Raw genomic sequence first — 23,584 nt, forward strand, 5'->3', positions numbered from 1 at the left:
TCACATGCTTCCATTCCTCTGTTTCGTCAGGTGCAGTTCGAATTTCTTCTCTTTCTGAATCATGAAGAGATAATTCTGCTCTGTCTAAGAACTCTTCACCTTCCTTAATGATTTTCAAGGTAGTTAACCTCTCTTCTAGATTTCGCAACTTTTCCTCCAACAGGGACACAAGCTTGCATTTCTGGCATGTGAAGTTTGGCTTTTCCACTGGCAAGTCTGTGAACATGTAGCAGGATATGCAGCTCACCAAATGGCTCCTGGACTCTTCCATGTTCTTACTGTTAATGTTCTGAAAACAGTGATTATGTCACTGTAATAGGCCATCATCCCCTGTAACTGAGGCTCCTATAGATGGCCTGGCTACAGTGGAAGAAAATTATTCAAAAATTAATAAAAAAAATTCCCAGAGAGCTGTGATACTATTTTGGGGGTATAAATTATGCATATTGAAAAAAAAAAGTCATACAGTCCACACTGCAAAAAAAAATGAAAATAATCCTTTTTTATTCATATAAAATATATTTTATTACATATAAGTAAACTACACATATTAGGTAATCACACGACCGTAATACTCTATATAAGTGAGCAAAATAAATAAATTCAAAAGGTAATTTTGGTGAGAAACCTGAACAATAAAAGATAAATAAAAAAAAAATATAATCAGAACACTGATTTTAAATAAATATATATATATATATATATATATATAGTTATATGAAAAAGTTTGGGCACCCCTATTAATCTTAAGCTTAATGTTTTATAAAAATTGGTGTTTTTGCAACAGCTATTTCAGTTTGATATATGTAATAACTGTTGGACACAGTAATGTTTCTGCCTTGAAATTAGGTTTATTGTACTAACAGAAAATGTGCATATATATGAGGGTCAATCAATAAGTAATGCCTCCTATTTTTTTTCTCCTGAAATAAGGTAGTTATGTTAAATATTCGAATTTGGCACAATTCCTCAAACCTTCTTCTCCAATCCACGGCAATTGCAACTTCCTGCACCAACAGGTGGCAGGACTGTATCTGTTTGCAAAATGGCTGACATCGATGTTCGTATTAGACAATTCTTGCATGCAGAAGTTGAAACGCCCATTCGAATTCATGAGAGACTGAAAAATGTGTACGGTGATGCAACAGTGGATGTCAGTACTGTTAGACGATGGGTTCGTCGCTGTAACACAGCTGAAGGGCCATCACCGTTGGCTGACAAAATGCGGAGTGGCAGGCCAGTAACCGCAGTGACTCCAAGCAACATTCAGCGAGTCGATGACATCATTCGTGGTGACCACCGGGTGACTGCAGATGAATTGTGGCATTATCTGCCTCAGTAAAGGCAGTGTGATGAAAATTATTGGACAACTGGGATACAGAAAAGTTTGTGCGCGGTGGGTCCCAAGAATGCTTTTTACCATGCTGGAATACATGCCCTTGTTAAACGGTGGACCAAGACTGTGGAAATGGATGGAGATTATATTGAAAAGTGACAAATTAATCGTTAATGTTGTGGTTTTCAACCTATGTAATTGCATTTTAATTTCTGGCCAATTAAAAGGAGAAAAAAAATAGGAGGCATTACTTATTGACTGACCCTCGTATATATATCTCAAAAGAATGCAGCAGCACTCCATATGGCCAAAATACGTCTTAATAATGAAAATATTAGATCTAAACTGTTTTGCTCAGCAACAAGTACTTACAAACAATGAAGGTTTTTAGAGCATAAATTGGCCAATTCATGTGTGCCCAACCTTCCCCTGATGGGTAACTACTATGCCTTCCATGCCACTTTTGGGCTACAAGCCTACAACTAAACAGACAAACATGTCTTCTACTGGGCTAAAAACACTTACATTATATATATACACCTACATATATATATACAGTACAGACCAAAAGTTTGGACACACCTTCTCATTTAAATTTTTTTCTGTATTTTCATGACTATGAAAATTGTACATTCACACTGAAGGCATCAAAACTATGAATTAACACATGTGGAATTATATACGTAACAAAAAAGTGTGAAACAACTGAAAATATGTCTTATATTCTAGGTTCTTCAAGGTAACCTTTTGCTTTGATGACTGCTTTGCACACTCTTGGCATTCTCTTGATGAGCTTCAAGAGGTAGTCACCGGAAATGGTTTTCACTTCACAGGTGTGCCCTGTCAGGTTTAATAAGAGTGGGATTTCTTGCCTTATAAATGGGGTTGGGACCATCAGTTGTGTTGTGCAGAAGTCTGGTGGATACACAGCTGATAGTCCTACTGAATAGACTGTTAGAATTTGTATTATGGCAAGAAAAAAGCAGCTAAGTAAAGAAAAACGAGAGGCCATCATTACTTTAAGAAATTAAAGTCAATCAGTCCGAAAAATTGGGCAAACTTTGAATGAGTCCCCAAGTGCAGTTGCAAACACCATCAAGCGCTACAAAGAAACTGGCTCACATGAGGACCGCCCCAGGAAAGGAAGACCAAGAGTCACCTCTGCTTCTGAGGATAAGTTTATCCGAGTCACCAGCCTCAGAAATCGCAGGTTAACAGCAGCTCAGATTAGAGACCAGGTCAATGCCACACAGAGTTCTAGCAGCAGACACATCTCTACAACAACTGTTAAGAGGAGACTTTGTGCAGCAGGCCTTCATGGTAAAATAGCTGCTAGGAAACCACTGCTAAGGACAGGCAACAAGCAGAAGAGACTTGTTTGGGCTAAAGAACACAAGGAATGGACATTATACCAGTGGAAATCTGTGCTTTGGTCTGATGAGTCCAAATTTGAGATCTTTGGTTCCAACCACCGTGTCTTTGTGTGACGCAGAAAAGGTGAACGGATAGACTCTACATGCCTGGTTCCCACCGTGAAGCCTGGAGGAGGAGGTGTGATGGTGTGGGGGTGCTTTGCTGGTGACACTGTTGGGGATTTATTCAAAATTGAAGGCGTACTGAACCAGAATGGCTACCACAGCATCTTGCAGCGGCATGCTATTCCATCCGGTTTGTGTTTAGTTGGACCATCATTTAATTTTCAACAGGACAATGACCCCAAACCCACCTCCAGGCTGTGTAAGGGCTATTTGACCAAAGAGGAGAGTGATGTCTGTCTGTCCAGGAAATCCTGCGTCGCTGATTGGTCCGGCAGCGGCCAATCAGCGACGCGGGATTTCATAAAAAAGATGGCGGCCGTTAGCGGCTCATCTGCGGGACGGAGCTCAGAGGCGATGCAGCGACCAATCAGCGATATGGGCGGCAAATTTAAACCCCGCTCTGCTGATTGGTCGCAGTGGCCGGTAGCGACAAATCAGCATTATTGGCCCCAAATTTAAACCCCGCTCTGCTGATTGGTCGCGGTGGCCGGCCGCGACCAATCAGCGATTTTGGTGCCAAATTGAAACACCGCTCTGCTGATTGGTCGCGGTCGCTGGCTGCGACCAATCAGCATTATTGGCGCCAAATTTAAACCCCGCTCTGCTGATTGGTCACGGTTGCCGGCCGTGACCAATCTGCGATATAGGCGCCAAATTTTAACACCGCTCTGCTGATTGCGCCGTCAGCCGCATACATATTCTAGAATACCCGATGCGTTAGAATCGGGCCACCATCTAGTATATATATATATATATATATATATATATATATATATATATATATATATATATATATATATATATATGTTCTTTACACAGTAAAACAAAGCCTAGTACAGCCAGGGCAGAGAAGAAAAAAACTAAAAATTAAAAAAAAAAGTTATGGCTGCTAAAAAGCAAAAAGACAAAATAAAAAAATATGGTCATTAAATGGTTAATAAATTTGATTCCTAAATGCAACTTCTGTCCACTAACCAATCAGCGATCAGCTACCATGATCTCACCTGCACTCTGTAACATGAAGCATGCATTGTGATTGGTTGGAGTGAGAACTATTCTTTCTCAGGCAGTATATAATGCTCATATATAATAGACTCATTTCTTCTTAATAATGAAGATTAATGACTGACATTTACCTGCGTGGTTCTCGCCAGCACAGTCCACACGGAATAAACCCACTAGTAATTACCGTGTAAATTCCCAGTTCCGGCCAACTTCCTGCAGCAGAGATGTTACCTCGTCTCCATAGCGACGGAACCTTCCATCTCTCCGGTCAGGGCGGGGGTGAAAGGGGGTAGGTTCCATTGAGCAGATTTGTGTCAAGGTGAAATAACAGGTTAATATAATTTGTTCTAATAGACTTGTATGTGATTTACACTTTAGAGCGCTTTTGAGGGGCTGTGAGAGAGGTTTGCTGTAACGTGAGTTGGTACAGTCTGTTTCTAGGCAGAGAATAGGCGAGGTGAATGGAGCATCCGATAGTAACACCTCAGACGATGAGGCCGCAGGACGTGCGGCTGTGTGCGCTTCATAGCGGCTTATAGTGATAATTACACATTCACTGTGAAGGGAGACACCAGAAACAACAGTGATAAATGAAATAAAAGAGTGAAAAGCTGCTTGTGCATGTAGTGATATATGTTACATATCAGCCTAGGGTAGCCATAAGCCCTATCTTCACATTCTGTGCACATTCACACATTCAGTATTTGGTCAGTATTTTACCTCAGTATGTGTAAATGAAAACCAGGAGTGGAACAATCAGAGGAAAAGTAAAATAGAAACACGTCACCACTTCTGGTTTTGGCTTACAAATACTGAGGTAAAAAACTGACCAAATACTGAACGTGTGAACGTGGTCTAACACAGAGAAGTCCTCACTACAAAGGACCACCATAAAACTGGTTTCCCGGTGTGATCTCCAGGGGTCTGCGGCTGTGATATTCTATGTCCCATAGTTGCCTTATTTAATAGTGCAGCGGTGGTCTCTGGGGTCTTGGCAGTAGGACCCTCACCCTTCGAACACTTCATGTGAGACCTATCCTAGTACCTGTGACGTCTCGCACATCAGAGTTGCCGGATTTCTCGTCTTCCTCTTTCTGACAGTCACATGAGTTGTAGCCGCAGCCCTGGACGCTGATTTACACCCTGACGTTGGCTGTATGTTTCTCATCATAATGGTATGTGCACACGGTCAGCGTTCACTGCTAATTGAATGCAGCGCAAGTGCGGTGCGTGCAATCCGCCGTGACCAGATGTTACAGCATAGTGGATGGGATTCATACAAATCCCATGCCCACTATGCGTCTGCGGATCACCCACGGAAACTGACATGCGGCGCGTCTTTCCAGATCGCAGCATGTCAATTTCTCTGGCGGGTCCGCATGTGACGCGCCCCCTGGGCCAGTGCTGTTAGGGAATACCCGGAGCCGGATCAGATGGGGGTTGTAGTCTCCGAGTGGCTGTGACCCGGTCCGTGCCCAGGGTGTCAAGCTCAGTGTGTGGCAGTCCTTATGATGTTACTAGATGTTCTTTTGTGTCGACTACGCCACCCGTTGAATTGCGGTCAATACGGCCGCCGCTGCAGCAGGGTCCGCTGAGGCTGGTGATGTGAGTGCAGCTCAGGTAGTATAACCCCCAACGGGAGGGGTATAGCCTCAGGGGGTCAGTTGCAGAGGATGGGGGTTGTGGTGGTGCAGCGAGGATGGAAATGAGACTCAGAGTCGGGCTGTGCAGTTCAGGGTTTGTTTACTTACTGCAGTTGTTCTGGTCACTCCGGCCTTAAGTGACCACCCGAGCCGTGCTGCGTCCACCAGGTCCTGGACTCAGCCAACCCCCAGGTGATTCTGGAGCGTGGTCCTGAGCTCCCTTTCTGTCCTGTCCTCTTCTCTGGCCTTCCCCACCAGGGATCCACCTATGTCCGGCTCCCTCGGGCCTCTTGGTGGTAAACCCTTGTTTCTGGGTTCCCTGACCCTATTCCTGGTCTGCCTTCCGGGTGGATTTAGTGGGTGATCGTGGCAGATCGGTCCTGCCCACGACCTCCGGTTCCTGGCTAAGGTGTGCTGTAGCCTCTGCCAGCTTGGGATCCGGTACCCTGTTGCCAACTCTTCACCCTCTGGTCTAATTTGGGCTCTTGGAGTTCCTTCTTTCTCCCCCTCTGGGTCTTTCTTTCTCCTCTCTCTCTCTCTTGGCCTTGGAGCTGCTCTTCTCCTCTGCTCTGACAGACTGACCTCACTCTGCAAAAGACTGACTCTGATCTAAGATGGTTCCCACCTTATATACTCCCTCTATGTGTGAGCTCAGGTGACCAGCACCCAATGAGCTCCTAGCACTACCTAGACTGCTCCCCCTATCTGCCCCTACACTACTGGGATGTTCCACCCCCCTTCCACTCCAGCCAGGAACAGACACTGTCGTACCTGCACATTTCTCTAGTGGGAGTACCATCGGTCTGTTCCCCGGAAATGGGATGTGTGTAGTGCATGCAGCTAACTGAGCTCAGTTCCACACTCCATCCTTACCCGGGAGTGGAATATCACACCTCTGGGTTGAGGTGCAATACCCCTGTAGCAGCCGAATCCTCAGGGTGCTACATTCCCCCCTGGTAAATCACAGCACGTCCTCGGGCTGTAAAATATAAACATCCAAAACATACAATTTTTTTTTCATAAACATAAACATAGAAAACATCATATATATATCAGCAATAAACTTTTCATATAAATAACATTCTTGTTTCTGGTTCCTCCGGTCACGGTGCAACTTGTGACCGGGTAAAGTGCGACAGTCTCTCTTGGAATAAAACAGTTTCCTATAAAACCGGTAGGGGGCGCTTTAGGAAGCGCAACTATATACAAGGGGATATGGCCGCTCTCAGTCCCCGGCCAGGTATTAGGGAGGATTGACCGCTCTCAGTCCTCGGTCAGTGGGAATAGGGACACACGGGGTTAACAGTTCACTCTTGTCCCAACGGGGACATATTTTAAGCAGCAACAGTTCTTGGTACCCCGACGGGCAACTTTATACAGTCTCTCTCTACCGTACTTCAACGACGGCGTCCTCCTGCTCCTTCTTTAGATTCTTCAGACCCGTCCGGGTCCTCTTGCTCCTCCTCACACCGCAGCTCCTCCTCCGTCAGGCGATGCACATGGAGGGCGTAGGGTCCTTTGGCACACTTGTGCCGGGTGAAGGTGACCTCGTCCCCTACATACAGGTCACGACCTCTGTGTCCCTCCGGCAGATGGCTTTCTACGTCTCTGCGGGTTACAAAGACGTCGCCGGGGGTCTGATGGTCTCTAATGAAGCCCCATCCGTGCTGCATGTTGAATTTTATCACAGTCCCGGTGGAAGGGGGACCATGAGCTGCACGGGGATTCCTCCTGGTCCGGCTCTTCTGCTCCGCGCTCCTTATCTGCGCTTGCTGTTCCCGGACCCGCCTCTCTCTCCGCTCCCTCTCGAAGACCTCGAGCTGCTGCCGGCAGCACTCTGCACGTTCCGCTGCGGCCGCCCGAGTCTCCTGAGTGAACCCCATGAGGTCTTCTCCGGTGGGGTCCCACTCGAACTGTGCCTCCTCCAGCGGGGGCGAGGTCCTCTTTACGGGCTTCGGAGCCGGAATCAGGGGCTCGCACATGGGCCTTGCTCTCTGGAGTTCCAGCTGAATGTACTCCTGGGGCCATATGAAGGGCTGCCCATTCGGGCACGTATGCTGGGCGAATAGATTTTCACCCAGGTGCGGCACTCTAGATGTTGAGGGCGCGTTGATGGTAGCGGCGCCCGGGTCGACCAGGCCTTGCGACCAGGCTTGGGGCACCCTAAAGGCAAAGGGCACCGTAAGAACGGCGGCGCCCTGGGTTATTCGGCCCTGCGACCAGGCCGGTGGCTCCGCGGAGGTAGGGGGCGCTGTTGGAATAGCGGCGCCCGGGGGTACTAGGCCTTGCGACCAGGCCGATGGTATTTCCTGCTTTGCCGCGCTCAGGGTCGAAGCGCGTGACGTCACAGGGGTCGCGGCCGCGGTTTCCGGTTGAGGCCTAGTCGGCGGCGGTGACGATGCAGCGACGGGCACGGCAGGGGGAATTTCGGGCTCTGCGACGGGGAGCTGGGGCAGGTACACGGTTTCTCGGCTCGGGGTAGAGACGTCCCCTTTACCTGCCTCCGTCCGTTCAGCTCCCTTCTCGGCGCCGTCTCCTGCCTTCATTCCTCCTGCACCATCCTCAGAGGCGGTCTGTCTCCTCGTCTCGGGCGGCGTGATCCGCTGACGGGTGCCGGTCTGCTGGGCCATCTCTCGGCTCCACTCCGCCAACGTCTCCCGCTGCACCCGGGCCATCCTCCGTGCGAGGCCCTCCAGCGCGGTCTGTGCACACTCCCGGTCTCGGGGGAGCTGTGCTAAGATCTCCAGCAGGCCTTCTGGAGTGGCGACCTGCAACAGGCTCCTGACCACTGGGTCGGTGCTGCCTGACTCTCCCTCCAGACGTCTTGTCTCCGGGTGCGCTCTCTCCAGACTGCTCCAGGCGACACCCATCTTTGTTCTCTTGTTCTGTCTCCGCCCCCATTGAGGGTGGTCCCGGGGCAACTTCAGTTCCAGGGGCAGTTCTCTCACGCTGATGGACACTTCCAGCATCACAGTCTCTGTTGGTGGGGGCGGTTTCCGCTTTTGGCGCCATTCTTCGACCTGGCCCACGATGGGAGGTGGCCTCTTGCCACCCTCTGGCACGCCCATAATGGCGTCCGCTCTTCCAAGGCGGGAAATCTTTGGAAATGGCGGGAATCGTCTCCCAGTGGCGGGAAACTCCATGGATGGCGGGAAAAAGCTGCAAATGGCGGACAACCGGCGGGAAACGACCTGTGATGGGGTCCGTTGGCGGGGACCCTCCGGAACCGGCGGGAGACTTCTTTTTAAGGTAACGGTGAACTTTTCTTCAGGCACGCAGTACCCGGTTGTTGCGGGCACGTTATCCTGCCGACTACGCCAAATTGACGCGCCCCCTGGGCCAGTGCTGTTAGGGAATACCCGGAGCCGGATCAGATGGGGGTTGTAGTCTCCGAGTGGCTGTGACCCGGTCCGTGCCCAGGGTGTCAAGCTCAGTGTGTGGCAGTCCTTATGATGTTACTAGATGTTCTTTTGTGTCGACTACGCCACCCGTTGAATTGCGGTCAATACGGCCGCCGCTGCAGCAGGGTCCGCTGAGGCTGGTGATGTGAGTGCAGCTCAGGTAGTATAACCCCCAACGGGAGGGGTATAGCCTCAGGGGGTCAGTTGCAGAGGATGGGGGTTGTGGTGGTGCAGCGAGGATGGAAATGAGACTCAGAGTCGGGCTGTGCAGTTCAGGGTTTGTTTACTTACTGCAGTTGTTCTGGTCACTACGGCCTTAAGTGACCACCCGAGCCGTGCTGCGTCCACCAGGTCCTGGACTCAGCCAACCCCCAGGTGATTCTGGAGCGTGGTCCTGAGCTCCCTTTCTGTCCTGTCCTCTTCTCTGGCCTTCCCCACCAGGGATCCACCTATGTCCGGCTCCCTCGGGCCTCTTGGTGGTAAACCCTTGTTTCTGGGTTCCCTGACCCTATTCCTGGTCTGCCTTCCGGGTGGATTTAGTGGGTGATCGTGGCAGATCGGTCCTGCCCACGACCTCCGGTTCCTGGCTAAGGTGTGCTGTAGCCTCTGCCAGCTTGGGATCCGGTACCCTGTTGCCAACTCTTCACCCTCTGGTCTAATTTGGGCTCTTGGAGTTCCTTCTTTCTCCCCCTCTGGGTCTTTCTTTCTCCTCTCTCTCTCTCTTGGCCTTGGAGCTGCTCTTCTCCTCTGCTCTGACAGACTGACCTCACTCTGCAAAAGACTGACTCTGATCTAAGATGGTTCCCACCTTATATACTCCCTCTATGTGTGAGCTCAGGTGACCAGCACCCAATGAGCTCCTAGCACTACCCAGACTGCTCCCCCTATCTGCCCCTACACTACTGGGATGTTCCACCCCCCTCCCACTCCAGCCAGGAACAGACACTGTCGTACCTGCACATTTCTCTAGTGGGAGTACCATCGGTCTGTTCCCCGGAAATGGGATGTGTGTAGTGCATGCAGCTAACTGAGCTCAGTTCCACACTCCATCCTTACCCGGGAGTGGAATATCACACCTCTGGGTTGAGGTGCAATACCCCTGTAGCAGCCGAATCCTCAGGGTGCTACACATGCGGGTGACGCGCCCCCTGGGCCGTGGGGTACTCGGCAGCCGGGCCTCTGGTTGCTGGGGGATATCACGGTAGCTGGCCTGGTCCGTGACCCAGGGCGGTCAGTAAAAGGGGGAATATTTACAAGGGATTTAAAGTGTTCGTGACGCCACTTGTGGATTGCGGCTAGAGGGAGCTGCCACTGCGGAGCAGTCCTCTGGAGCTGGTGTTACGGCAGCAGGGATGGTGTGGCTCTCCACAGGTAGAGCTAGCTCCAGGGCAGCGTGGGGTGAAATGGATGGTGGTGCAGGGGAGAGACGGCAGGACGGTCCCAGAGGAAAGACAGACACTCACACGGTGGTAAGCTTCAGTACCTTTACTGGTGATGCTGCAGGCACGGTCCAGGGTACTCCAGGTGAAGGGCACACTTTTGGACTCTCCCCAGTGAGCGGGTATAGGGCCTCCTGATCTGTGGCTTTCCTCTCTAAGCTTCTGACCTGTCTGGAGCTAGGCCTAGCTTGGTTACTGTCTCTCTTTCACCTGCTGACCTGGTGGTAGGGCCTTCTCTTTGGAGATCACTCTCCCTGGACACTGGGACCTCCGTGACTCCTAGCCCTGGTATTGTAGTCAGCATTTGGTGAACCTGGGACCTGTAGTCCTCCAGCGGTTCCGGTGGTTCCTACTGGGTATGAAGGGTCCCTGTAGGCGCGGACCCGGTGTCCGGTAGATATATCTCGGGGTGAGCCTGGTATGCTCCTCTGCCCCCTTGCTACTTCTTCCTTCTCCTCTCGCCTTCGGCCCACTCAAGGCCCTCACAAGGCCTTCACACGTGCTGTAGGCCTTGGCTCGCCTAAGCACAGCAGCCTCTTCGCTGTTCTCTGAGCATCAGCACGCTCTCTGCTCAACTCTGAGCTCTGTCCCTCTCTGTCTCTAAGCAGGAACTAATCTGAGCTGCCTGGCTCCACCCTCCCTATATGTATCCCTAACGGGCTCCCTCTGCTGGTCTGAGATGGTAGGGTGGAGGTGTGTGAATGTGTGAGGGCCTCTTGTGGAAAAGTCTGTGATGCTCACAGCCCTACCCTGAGAGATGGGGGGTACTCGGAGCTGGGTCAGATGTTTGGTGGGTTGTAGCTGTGGCCTGGACTGGTTCCGTGCCCAGGGCCGTCACATAAAAGATTTAATGGGCTTTCAGGGTTTGGTGTTAATCGAGTGGATGTAATGACTACGCCACCTGTGGTTTCTGGTGATCCTCCACCAGCGCTGCGTTCAGTCCTCTGAGGCGGGATGTAGTGGCAGCAGGAGATGGTGCTACTCCCCACAGGCGGAGCAGGGCCTCAGGGCAGAGACGCGGATGGAGGGAGTAGTAGTAGTGAATTCTGGTGCAGTGCAGTGCGGCGCAGAAATAAAGGACCGGAGGCCATAGGGGTAGTCTTCCAGGTTTTACTCACGATAGAGCATGCAGCTGCAAGGCTTCTCCCTGCTCCTTACGGCGCTCTGCGGCCACCAGGACCGGGGGGGGTCCGACAACCTCTGGGTAGTTCAGGTGCTTTAGTCAGGACCCTGTACCAGAGTGTTCCTAGACTACTTACTAAGTCCACTCCTGTCCGAGTGTACTACGTGTGTTAAGGCCGAGTCTCCCTCTGGTCTATGCACAGAACAAGGGTACGGGTGGCGACTCCGCTCCGTCCGTTACCCGTGGGATCCACTGAGCCTCCGGGCTCCTCCGACTAAGACTTGAAGTGACAGAGTCAGATATTGGGGGCCGGTACCCCTTTTGCAGCAGGAATCCCTCTGACTAAGCCAGAATAGTGAGGGCAGGTGGCGTATACCGCTTCGCCTGCATCCCCCTAGTGTTAGAACCTTGCTCTTAGGTTTTTTCCTTTGCTGGTCACATGACCTTGTTGGCCTATTTAATCCTGCTCCGCCCTTCTGGCTTTGCTGGACTTCATTGTATAACTACTTTCTAGCTAGCCTGTGCTCTGTATCTAACTCTGTTAGTTTGCTTGGTCTACGGACCTCTATGTTCTATATATTTTGTTTGTTCGTCTGTCTGCTACTATTTCTGTTAGGAGGTGTCCCATTTTCCTCCCAGTCCTTAGTACTTGTAGGGATTCCTTCCCCACATCTATAGGTCTCCGTACAGACTAGCTTAGGACTTTAGCAGGTCTGATCGCAGGATCAGGTTCCCTGTTACATCGTAGGGATTCAGCTGAGTTCTATCGTAGGGACAGATCTCCTCTCTTTCCTTAGCTCTGGTAGCAGAACATAACAGTAAGTCCAGCCTGCAAATTCTCTAAGGAAAGATTTTTCTGTTCCATCATGGTGTCGGTTCAGGATTTGGCTCATCGCCTGCAGGGACTCTCTCTGGAGGTGGCCGAGCTCCGTCAGCACGTGAGTAACTGTCCTGGAGCACATTTCTTGGAGCCTAAGGTATGTTTGCCGGATTTATTTTTTGGTGAACACCGAGAATTTTTTTCATTTAAAAATGCTTGCTTATTGTATTTTCGTTTGAGACCCAAGTCCTCTGGGGATGAATCCCAGCGCATAGGGTTCATAATGTCACTTTTGCGCAAAGAGCCTCAGGAGTGGGCCTTTTCTTTGCAACCTAGTGATACATGCTTCAGATCAGTGGATAGTTTTTTTTCTGCTTTGGGACTATTATATGATGATCCTGACCGTGTCGCATCAGCTGAGACTGAGTTGAGACGTTTGAGACAGGGATCAGGTAATGTGGAAAAATATTGTACTCATTTCCGTCGATGGTCTACTCAAACAGGGTGGAACGATTCTGCTCTGAAAAGTCTATTTCTTGCTGGGCTCAATGAAAGGGTTAAAGACCTGCTAATTGCTTATCCTACACCTGAAGATTTGCAACAGGCTATGCAATTAGCTATACGGGTGGATAGGAGACTGCGTGCAAGGGTTAATGAGAGCAAATCCTCTGCTATGTCAGTTTCTGGTTATGAGAATGTGTGTACTAACAGTGGTGAACCGATGGAGATTGGATCGGTGGCACCTCGCTCTCAAGAAAAAGACCGTCGATTTTCTGAAGGCTTGTGTTTCTATTGCGGAAAATCTGGTCATTTGATTAAAGGCTGTGAGCTTCGTATGAAGAAAGAAAAAAAAATGGTCAGTCATGCCCGTATTGCCTGTTTAAATTCCAAGGGTGTATTTTTAGCTGCTTCCACGATTGCTCAGGAAAAATTAATGGAATTTCGGGTGTTTGTTGATTGTGGGTCTACTCTGAATGTAATTGATGGGGGATTCTTGGAAAGACTCAATTTAAAACCCGAACCTTTATCATCCCCCATTGCTGTGGTTTCTGTGGATGGTTCCCCTTTGAAGAATATTACTCTCAAGGTCTGTGAATTTCCTCTCACTATTAATGGTGTTCACCATGAGAAATTGGATTTGGTAGTTTTGAATAACTTGCCTTCTCCAGTAATATTGGGATTGCCCTGGTTAAAATTTCACAATCCTGTACTGGATTGGTCTACCAGTGAAATTAAATCCTGGAGCCATAAATGTTATGACAAGTGTTGTAACGGGCGTATTGCAGCTTTGGATAGGGGAGAATTGCCTGTTCCTATTCAGGATTTTTGGAGAGTTTTTTCTGAGAAGGAATCGCAGGTTTTGCCTCCCCATGGAGACTATGATTGTTCTATTGAATTTGTCCCTGGAGCGACTCTTCCTAAAAGTCGTTTATTTAACCTTACTATTCCTGAGAGGAAGGCTTTGGAGGAATACATACAGACAAGTTTGGCCACCGGTCACATTAGGCCCTCTAAGTCTCCTGTGGTGGTTGGATTTTTTTTTTGTAAAAAAAAAAGGACGGAGGTTTACGTCCTTGTCTGGATTTTCGTGAGATTAACAAAATTACTGTACGCAATCCTTACCCACTGCCATTGATTCCTGATCTGTTTAACCAGTTAATGGGGGCCAAGTGGTTCTCTAAAATTGACCTTAAGGGGGCATACAATCTGTTGCGCATGAAGGAGGGTGACGAATGGAAGACTGCTTTTAACACTCCTGTGGGTCATTTTGAGAACCTGGTTATGCCTTTTGGTCTTACTAATGCTCCTGCATTTTTTCAGAATCTTATTAATGACATCCTTAGACCTTTGATCGGCAAAAATGTGGTTGTGTATTTGGATGACATTTTGATTTATTCGCCGGATCTGGAGTCTCATTGGCGGAGCGTACGTGAGGTATTACAGTTATTAATGGACAATTCGCTTTTTGCTAAGCTGGAGAAATGTGAGTTCGCTGTACAGAGAATTAGTTTTTTGGGTTACATTATCTCCAGCGAAGGTTTTGAGATGGACCCGGTTAAAGTTCAAGCTGTACAGGAATGGCCTAGGCCTATTGGTTTGAAATCGATACAGAGGTTTTTGGGTTTCGCCAATTATTACAGAAAATTCATAAAAAATTTTTCTAGTATTGTCAAACCTCGGACCGATCTCACCAGGAAAGGTGCTGATGCGGTTCAGTGGTCTTCTGAGGCCATTGAAGCTTTTGTGTATCTCAAGGAGAGGTTCACCTCTGCTCCCATCCTTATGCAGCCTGATGTGACTAAGCCGTTTTTGGTTGAGGTTGATGCTTCCTCTGTGGGGGTTGGCGCAGTTTTGTCTCAGGATAACGGGGATGGATTACATCCCTGTGCCTTTTTTTCAAAAAAATTTTCGGAGACTGAACTGAATTACGATATTGGTAATCGGGAATTATTGGCTATTAAACTCGCATTTGAACACTGGCGCCACTTCTTGGAAGGTGCGGAATTTCCCGTTCAGGTTCTTACGGATCATAAAAATCTGATATATCTTGATGCTGCCAAGCGCCTGAATGCCCGTCAGGCTAGGTGGGCACTGTTTTTCTCGCGGTTTAATTTCTCCGTTACTTACATCCCTGGTACTAAGAATGTTAAGGCGGATGCCTTGTCTCGCAGTTTTTCTCCCATAGTCGGTGCTGAGAAAGAGGAGAACATTTTACAAGAAGGTGTTGTGATAGCTGCTTTGGACTCCGTTTTGGAAGATGAGATTCTTAAAGTACAGGAGAATGCCCCATCTAACACTCCTCATGGGAGGTTGTTTGTGCCTGGGACCTTTAGGAGAGATTTGTTTGTTGAGTGTCACGAATCTCGGTTGGCAGGTCATCCCGGAATCTCTGAGACCAAGAGACTGGTGGGTCGCAGTTTTTGGTGGCCTGGATGGCAGAAGGAAGTCATTAAGTGGGTGCGTCAATGTACTATATGTGCTAGATCTAAGTCCTCACATACTCCTGCTGCGGGGTTGCTTTGTCCTTTGGAGGTTCCCAGTGCTCCTTGCACACATTTGGCTATGGACTTTATAACTGACCTTCCCCCCTCTGAGGGTTTTACTGTCATCTGGGTGGTCGTGGACCGTTTTAGCAAGATGTGTCACTTGGTTCCCTTTGTCAAACTGCCCTGCGCTAAAACTCTCGCTAAGGCCTTTGTCAAGGAAATTGTCAGACTTCATGGAGTTCCTACTGACATTGTTTCTGATAGGGGTCCTCAGTTCGTGGCTCGTTTTTGGCGTGCCTTTTGTGACAGGTTGGGAGTTCATTTGTCGTTCTCGTCCGGATATCATCCTGAATCTAATGGCCAGACAGAAAGGAAAAACCAGGATGTTGAGCAGTTCTTGCGTTGTTTTGTGGCAGACAATCAAGAGGGGTGGTCTGAGTTTCTGCCACTTGCTGAATTTGCTCTGAACAATCATACATCTTCTTCTGCTGGTTGTTCGCCTTTTTTTTGTTGTTCTGGGAGACATCCGTCGTTTGGGTCGTTCTCCAAGTTGGGATCTGCCGTGCCTGAGGAGGAGAATTTTTCCGGTGATTTGGAGAGAGTTTGGACGGATGCGCGTGGTAATCTTCAGGAGGCCAACAGAAAATCTAAAGACTACTTTGATAGGAAACGACAGGAGGTTTTGTTCACTGTTGGTGACATGGTCTGGTTGTCCTCTAGGAATCTGCGGTTGAGGATTCCTTCTAAGAAATTGGGTCCCAAGTTTGTAGGGCCCTTTAAGGTGCTTCAGGTTGTCAACCAATCTGCTGTTAGGTTGGAGGTTCCTACCTCCTGGAGAATTAATCCGGTATTTCATGTCTCTCTGTTAAAAAAAGCTGTTGTGTCGGATGGTGACGCCTCTGCCTCTGTTCCTCCGGTGGTGGAGGACGGGGAATATGAAATTTCTCGCATCCTTAACTCTAGACGGTATAGAGGTAGTTTGCAGTATCTTGTGGCCTGGAAAGGTTTCGGACCCGAGGATAACTCTTGGGTGAGGTCAGATGATGTTTCCGCGTCCAGACTTATCAGAGCGTTTCACAGGAGATTTCCTGATAAGCCTGGTCCTAGGGGATCCGGAGGATCCTCTTAGAAGGGGGGGTACTGTTAGAACCTTGCTCTTAGGTTTTTTCCTTTGCTGGTCACATGACCTTGTTGGCCTATTTAATCCTGCTCCGCCCTTCTGGCTTTGCTGGACTTCATTGTATAACTACTTTCTAGCTAGCCTGTGCTCTGTATCTAACTCTGTTAGTTTGCTTGGTCTACGGACCTCTATGTTCTATATATTTTGTTTGTTCGTCTGTCTGCTACTATTTCTGTTAGGAGGTGTCCCATTTTCCTCCCAGTCCTTAGTACTTGTAGGGATTCCTTCCCCACATCTATAGGTCTCCGTACAGACTAGCTTAGGACTTTAGCAGGTCTGATCGCAGGATCAGGTTCCCTGTTACATCGTAGGGATTCAGCTGAGTTCTATCGTAGGGACAGATCTCCTCTCTTTCCCCAGAACATAACACCTAGGATCCTTTTGCCTGTGAAGCTTGTCTCCTCTGCTCCCCTCCAGGCCTTCTTAAGTAGGGACCTTGACCGGGTAGAGACAGCCGTTAACTCTTGCCCGTTCCTCGACTCAAGGCCAGAGTACGAGGACCGTGTCCCCATCAGCTGCAGGTTCACACAGAAAGCCACGTTCAGCGATGAAGATCACAATCAAAGACCATGAACTTAAGATGGCTGACTATTAAATATGAATTTAGTACGTGTAACCTCTAAATGTGTCCTCCACCCTCACCCACTAATAGGTTCCACCTATCTTTTGGTTCCCCCATCTCCACTTATCCCGGCTGGTGCAGCACCCTGGTGCATATAAGCCCCCCTACAGGTGGGAGAGGTGTGGTGATGAATGCAGAGGTGGGGCCCTGACAGCTGCACCATCCTTACCTCGAAGGAGAGATATCACACCTCATTAAAGAGATGCAGTACCCCTGTGGCGACCGAACCTTCAGGGGTGCCACATTCCCCCCTGGTGAAACACAGCACGTCCACGGGCAGCAAAGAGAGCAAAAACATGGTACAGACTTTTTAAATTTTTGCATAACAATACAACAATCTTCCCATTATGGGAGGCACTTTTTCTTAAATGTTACCAACTTTAAATAGTACAAAAGTATAAAATAGAGAGACATTCAGCATGATGGCAGACCGGTTAAAGTGCAGTAGGAAAGAGTCAGTTCAGAAGCTAGAGGGACCTGTCCCAATCCCTCAACGTAGGCCCTGGGGTGGCTGCAGGGCATGAAGATCCCGAGTTGGACCTCCAGAAGAGTCACTCCAGACAGGTTTTACTTCTGAGGTCTGAGGTAGTAGTAGAGCGGTTTTGCATAAAACCAATAGGGAGCACCTAAAGAGGTGCAGAACTATATACAAATAGAGTCTGTCTTCTGCAAATGTCCGCAGGGACTAATGTCTCTCTAATGGGAGGAAAAAGGAAAAGAACATTTTAAACATAAACATTCAACTGCAAAAGTTACAGCCGCCAGGGCCGCTCACTCCAAGTATCCCCACTGGGGAAAAGGTTCATTCCTCCCGACGGAGGCTGGCTGATCCTCCACTGTCAAGCGCAAGGGGGCGTCACTCCTGGACACTTTATGCACATCCAGGGCGTACCACCCCAGCACCCCGTGGTGGCGGCTGTACGAGACAAGGTCACCCAGGAAGGGGTTCCGGCCAGGGTGTCCCTTCTTTAGTCGCGGCTCGACGTCCCGCCAGCTGACAAAGACGTCGTGCTCGAATTGGGAACTCCGAATGAAGCCCCATCCCGCCTCCTGGTGGAAGCGGACAACTTTCCCTTCCTCCCGGGGGCTTGGACAGGCTGCTTCCTCCTGGCGGGCTTTGGATTTTGCGGCTTTGGCGTGTACCTCCAGGCGCTCGCAGCGGATCTCCCTCTGCCGTCGCTCCCTGTCAAACTGGAGGATTTGCTGCTTACACATTTCGCTCCTCCTCCGCGCTTCAGCCCGGGTCTCCCGGGGGAAGCCCATCAGGTCCCCCACCTGGTTATCCCAGGCCATCTCCTCCGCCGCCGGCCAGGTAACTGGAGGTGCAGGTAGCGGCGACAGCTGGGGTTGCTGCAGGTCTTCGGTAAGTGCGGACCAGTCCAGGTTGGGGTCGGTAGACTCCCCAGCAGGCTCAAGTTCCTCCGAGATGGGAGGCTGGAGGCATTGCAGGCCTCCGGCGATAGCGGAGGCTTCCAGCTCCGGGGCAAAGACTTGCTCCCAAGTTACAGCGCCAGGTAGCAGGTATTCTAACATCAGATCCAGGAGGGGCACGGTGGGCTCAGCGGCCGGGACGGGGGTATCACTCTTACCCGATCCTGGGCTGCACGCGACCTCCAATGCTTCTTCCTCCTGGGTTGCTGCTCCTTAGCGGCAGGCCCGGATCTTCTGCAGCATCTCTTCGAGCCAAGCGGTGGACGCCGCATGCTGGGCCTCAGCAACCCTTCGGGCAAGGTCCTGTGTTTCCCTACGGAGGAATTCAGTATCCCCCGGGGTCAGGAACATGCCTCCCTCTTCTCCGACGGTAGCAGGACTTGGGCCGACCTCGGAAGGCTCCGGTGGACTTTCCTCAGCAGCGTCCATGACTGCTCCTGGGAATGGTGAGCCTCGGACTGTTATGGCCGCACCTTGTCGTTTCCTTCGTTCCCTCCTCTTTTCGGGGTGGGTCCAGGGCGGTAGGCTGACAGGCACTCCTTCGGACATCCCATCCGTTTTGACGGACACTACCCCGCAGACAGTCTCTAATGGAAGGGGCGGTCTGCTCTTTTGGCGCCATGGGGGAGCCAGGCCCACGATAGGAGGCGCGGACGCTGTCCTTTCTGCACATTATGGCGTCCGTTCTTCTTGTGCGGGCGCCATTTTAAGTGGAAAACAACAGTCTGTGGTAAAAAGGCGCGCAGAACCCGGTGGCAATGGGTAATCTTTTTCCGTTGCTGCGGGCACTCAATCCTGCCGACTATGCCAAGTTTGTGACGCTCACAGCCCTACCCTGAGAGATGGGGGGTACTCGGAGCCGGGTCAGATGTTTGGTGGGTTGTAGCCGTGGCCTGGACCCATTCCGTGCCCAGGGTCGTCACATAAAAGATTTAATGGGCTTTCAGGGTTTGGTGTTAATCGAGTGGATGTAATGACTACGCCACCTGTGGCTTCTGGTGATCCTCCACCAGTGCTGCGTTCAGTCCTCTGAGGCAGGATGTAGTGGCAGCAGAAGATGGTGATACTCACCACAGGCGGAGCAGGGCCTCAGGGCAGAGACGTGGATGAAGGGAGTAGTAGTAGTGAATTCTGGTGCAGTGCAGTGCGGCGTGGAAATAAAGGACCGGAGGCCATAGGGGTAGTCTTCCAGGTTTTACTCACGATAGAGCATGCAGCTGCAAGGCTTTTTCCTGCTCCTCACGGCGCTCTGCGGCCACCAGGACCGGGGGGGGTCCGACAACCTCCGGGTAGTTCAGGTGCTTTAGTCAGGTCCCCGTACCAGAGTGTTCCTAGACTTATTACTAAGTCCTCTCCTGTCCGGGTGTACTACGTGTGGTAAGGCCGGGTCTCCCTCTGGTCTATGCACAGAACAAGGGTACGGGTGGCGACTCCGCTCCGTCCGTTACCCGGTGGAATGCACTGAGCCTCCGGGCTCCTCCGACTAAGACTTGAAGTGACAGAGTCAGATATCGGGGGGCCGATACCCCTTTTGCAGCAGGAATCCCTCTGACTAAGCCAGAATAGTGAGGACAGGTGGCGTATACTGCTCCGTCTGCATCCCCCTGGGATCCTTTTCCCTGTGGAGCTTGTCTCCTCTGCTCCCCTCCAGGCCTTCTTAAGAAGGGACCTTGACCGGGTAGAGACAGCCGTTAACTCTTGCCCGTTCCTCGACTCAAGGCCAGAGTGCGAGGACCGTGTCCCCATCAGCTGCAGGTTCACACAGAAAGCCACGTTCAGCGATGAAGATCACAATCAAAGACCATGAACTTAAGATGGCTGACAATTAAATATGAATTTAGTACGTGTAACCTCTAAGTGTGTCCTCCACCCTCACCCACTAATAGGTTCCCCCTATCTTTTGGTTCCCCCATCTCCACTTATCCCGGCTGGGGCAGCAACCTGGTGCATATAAGCACCCCTACAGGTGGGAGAGGTGTGGTGATGAATGCAGAGGTGGGTTCCTGACAGATGCACTATCCTTACCTCGAAGGAGAGATACCACACCTCATTAAAGAGATGCAGTATCCCTGTGGCGACCGAACCCTCAGGGGCGCCACAAGTCCATCCATGCACCCTTCTGGGTACTATAGTAAATGTTATGGTCAGTCATTCAAGAGTGTTGTATAACTACTGTGCTCAGTCAATGCACACCTAGTGTAAATGCTGTGTTTTGTCAGTCCCTGGTCTAGGTTGAATGCTGTGGTCAGTCTAGCGTAATCATGGTATTGATTGCTTCACCGCTGAGAGCAGGTGTATGTTATGAAATATAAGAGGGGGATTCCCAATTTCGAAGACACAGGATAATGAGAAGAACTGTTCCCTATCTCTGTACCTGAGATATGGTGGTGTTATACTACTAGTTGTGTACAGGAGATATACATTTGAAAAAACACATACAGTATATTGTCATATATCAGGAAGGTGGGTGTTATGACACCTCCGCCTGCCTAGAACCTAAGTCTAGACCAACGATTATCAGTAATTAATACGAGAATTAATTACCTGTTATCTGATTCCTCTGATTCTCTTCTTGGAGTCCACAAACAAAAATTTCACGTTCTAATATCTCATTGGAATTCAGTCATCTGTAAAAGGACAAACTATATGATAATATGTTCCTGCTACATGCTTTACACACCAATAACACGCTAGAGCCAATATTACTTATCTCAGTGATAATGACTGTGGTGAGTCTATCCACAGTTTATTGTAAAAGCTGTAGTCAGTCAGTCCACAGTCTACTGTAAATGTTGTGGTCAGTCAATCCACAGTGTAGTGTAAATATTAGAATCAGTTGGTCCTTAGTTCAGCACAAATACTGTGGTTAATAAGTCCACAACTAGTGTTAATGCTGGGATGAGCCGGTCTATAATCTTTTTTGAATGTTGTGGTCAGTTAGTCCACAGAGTAGTGCAAATGATATAGACAGTCAATCCACAGTATGGTATTATTACTGTGCTCGGTCTGTCCCCACCTAGTGTAAATACTATGGTCAGTCGGTGCATAGTCTATTGTAAATGTTGTGGTCAGTGATTCCAGAGTATTGTATAACTACTGTGCTCAGTCAATGCACACCTAGTGTAAATGCTATGTTCTGTCAGTCCCTGGTCTATGGTGAATGCTGTGGTCAGTCTCGCGTAATCATGGTATTGATTGTGTCACCGCTGAGATCAGGTGTGTTATGAAATAAAAGACAGAGGATAATGAGAAGAAATGTTCCTTATCTCTGTACCTGAGATATGGTGGTGTTATACTAGGAGTTGTGTATAGAAGATGTACATTTGAAAAAACACATACAGTATATTGTCATGTTTCAGGAACCACTCGGAGACGGTACGGTGTAGTTCAGGGTCTTTACTGGTGACAAAGATAGACCCTCCCGGAGTACTGGCTAGCGATTGGGGCCTGGTCAGTCCTTGAGCAGATGGGATCTCCCCTGGCCAGGCGGAGTTGTAGGCCTCCCAAACTAACTGTACTCTTCTGGCTACCTTGCTAGAGGCGGGTATAAGTAGCCCACATCCCTGAGTGTACCGTGTGGTGCTCACCCGTATGGCCGGTGACTCGGGGCCTTCTAGTAGCTTCCGCTCCACGATGGCGGTGCTGGTCCCATGCGTGTGACCGTGCCTTCGGGTTTCTTGGCCAGAGGACCTGGAATCCCCTGCCTGACGGATTCTGCTGCTGGGTAGGAGTTAGTCCCCACAGCCTCGGACTCCGGGTCCGGTAAGAAATCTTCTCAGTCAGGGCGAGCTCTGCAGCTGCCAGCCCCTGACTCCTTGTAACACTGCTCCCACAGAGCTCCTGATGTTCTGTTCCTATATTTGCTTCTTTTCTCTGTCTCTACTTCTTCTCTACTCACTAACCCTGCCTCAGCCCTAGGTTTATATAGGGGAAGTTCTTCCCCTCCCAGGACTGGGCAGGAGGTGTGGCATGCATAGGATTCCTGACCAAGAGACCTCCCACCTGCTCTCAGACGTAATATCTCTATCACTGTGGCAACCAGACCCCTGGGGTGTCACATTCCCCCCTAGTGAAATTTAGTACTCCGGGACTAAACATATTTTAGAAAAACATAACAAGATATAACAATAACAATACAATAAAGAAACACATAAAGGTGGTCACGGCATGTCCGTAACCGGGTGCAGTCTTTGAAGAAAGCAAGGTGTCCATTTCACCAAAACAGGGAGACGTAACCAGGTAGGGGTCTGTCCTGCCCCGAGTCCTTAACAGTCTTTAGTCCGTCCTGGGTTACGCTCCAACTATGTACACAGGATTCCCGGTAAATCCACCAAAGACTCCTATAAACAACTAGAAACACATAATTATACACAAGCAACAAGAAAAACAGGTAACCACAAATAAAACAATTTATACACTTCAAATCCTCCAACGTGCGGGTAACTGGCCTCTAGTGGCCCTAGTGGACCTACGGAGCTGACTGTCTGGCCCTGAACTACAGGGTGTAGGAGCTGTCAAGGGTAAATTGGGCAGCTGTCTATGGGCCCTTTGGCTCACTAGGGATATGGCAGGCTCACTGCAAGCAGAGGGTTGATCCTCCTGATCTGCTGGTGTGGGGTCTTCTGCCTCCTGGACCGGCTGTTCTTCCAGCTCTACCTGTTGCTCCGTAGGTGCTTGGGATGCTGGTTGGAGGAAGGTGAGTACGGGTACCACAACTGCACCATTAACTTGAGTCCAAGACCGAGGGAAGTCTCCGAGCACAGTACTAACCATATCTTCCCTTTTCTCTACGGGTCGATGGTCTTCTTGTTCCTCTTCAGGGTTCCGTAGCTGTTCAGGACACTTCTTCAGGTGATCCCGGGATACAATGGCTGTGGTCTCCCCTCCGTCTTTACTGATGGTACAGACCTTCGGGTTCTCGTGGCTTGAGGGCAGTACGGTGTACGGGTCCTTCTCCCACTGGTCGTCCAACTTGTGGAGCCGTCTTTTCCTCTTCAAGACCTGCTCTCCGGGCACCAGGGGAACAGCGGGAGCATACTGGTTGTAAGTTTTCTCTTGT

The 23,584-nt window shown here is 49.7% G+C and overlaps 1 protein-coding gene across 4 annotated transcripts in view; it reads right to left on the bottom strand.

Moving 5' to 3' along the window:
* VWA3A (von Willebrand factor A domain containing 3A) overlaps nt 1-4,150 on the bottom strand; it is a 134,060-nt gene extending 129,910 nt beyond the window's left edge. For 2 of the 4 annotated variants that reach the window (XM_073647597.1, XM_073647595.1), the window contains exon 1: nt 4,011-4,150. The gene's annotated coding sequence lies outside the window, so the exon portion shown is untranslated. The remainder of the gene's footprint in view (nt 1-4,010) is intronic. The other 2 variants (XM_073647596.1, XM_073647599.1) reach the window with 2 other exon arrangements.
* Between the last annotated feature and the right edge of the window lie 19,434 nt (nt 4,151-23,584).

This window comes from Phyllobates terribilis, unplaced genomic scaffold, assembly GCF_046119375.1.
Source record: "Phyllobates terribilis strain yellow unplaced genomic scaffold, ASM4611937v1 Scaffold_9__5_contigs__length_417890890, whole genome shotgun sequence".
Lineage (NCBI taxonomy): Eukaryota > Metazoa > Chordata > Amphibia > Anura > Dendrobatidae > Phyllobates > Phyllobates terribilis.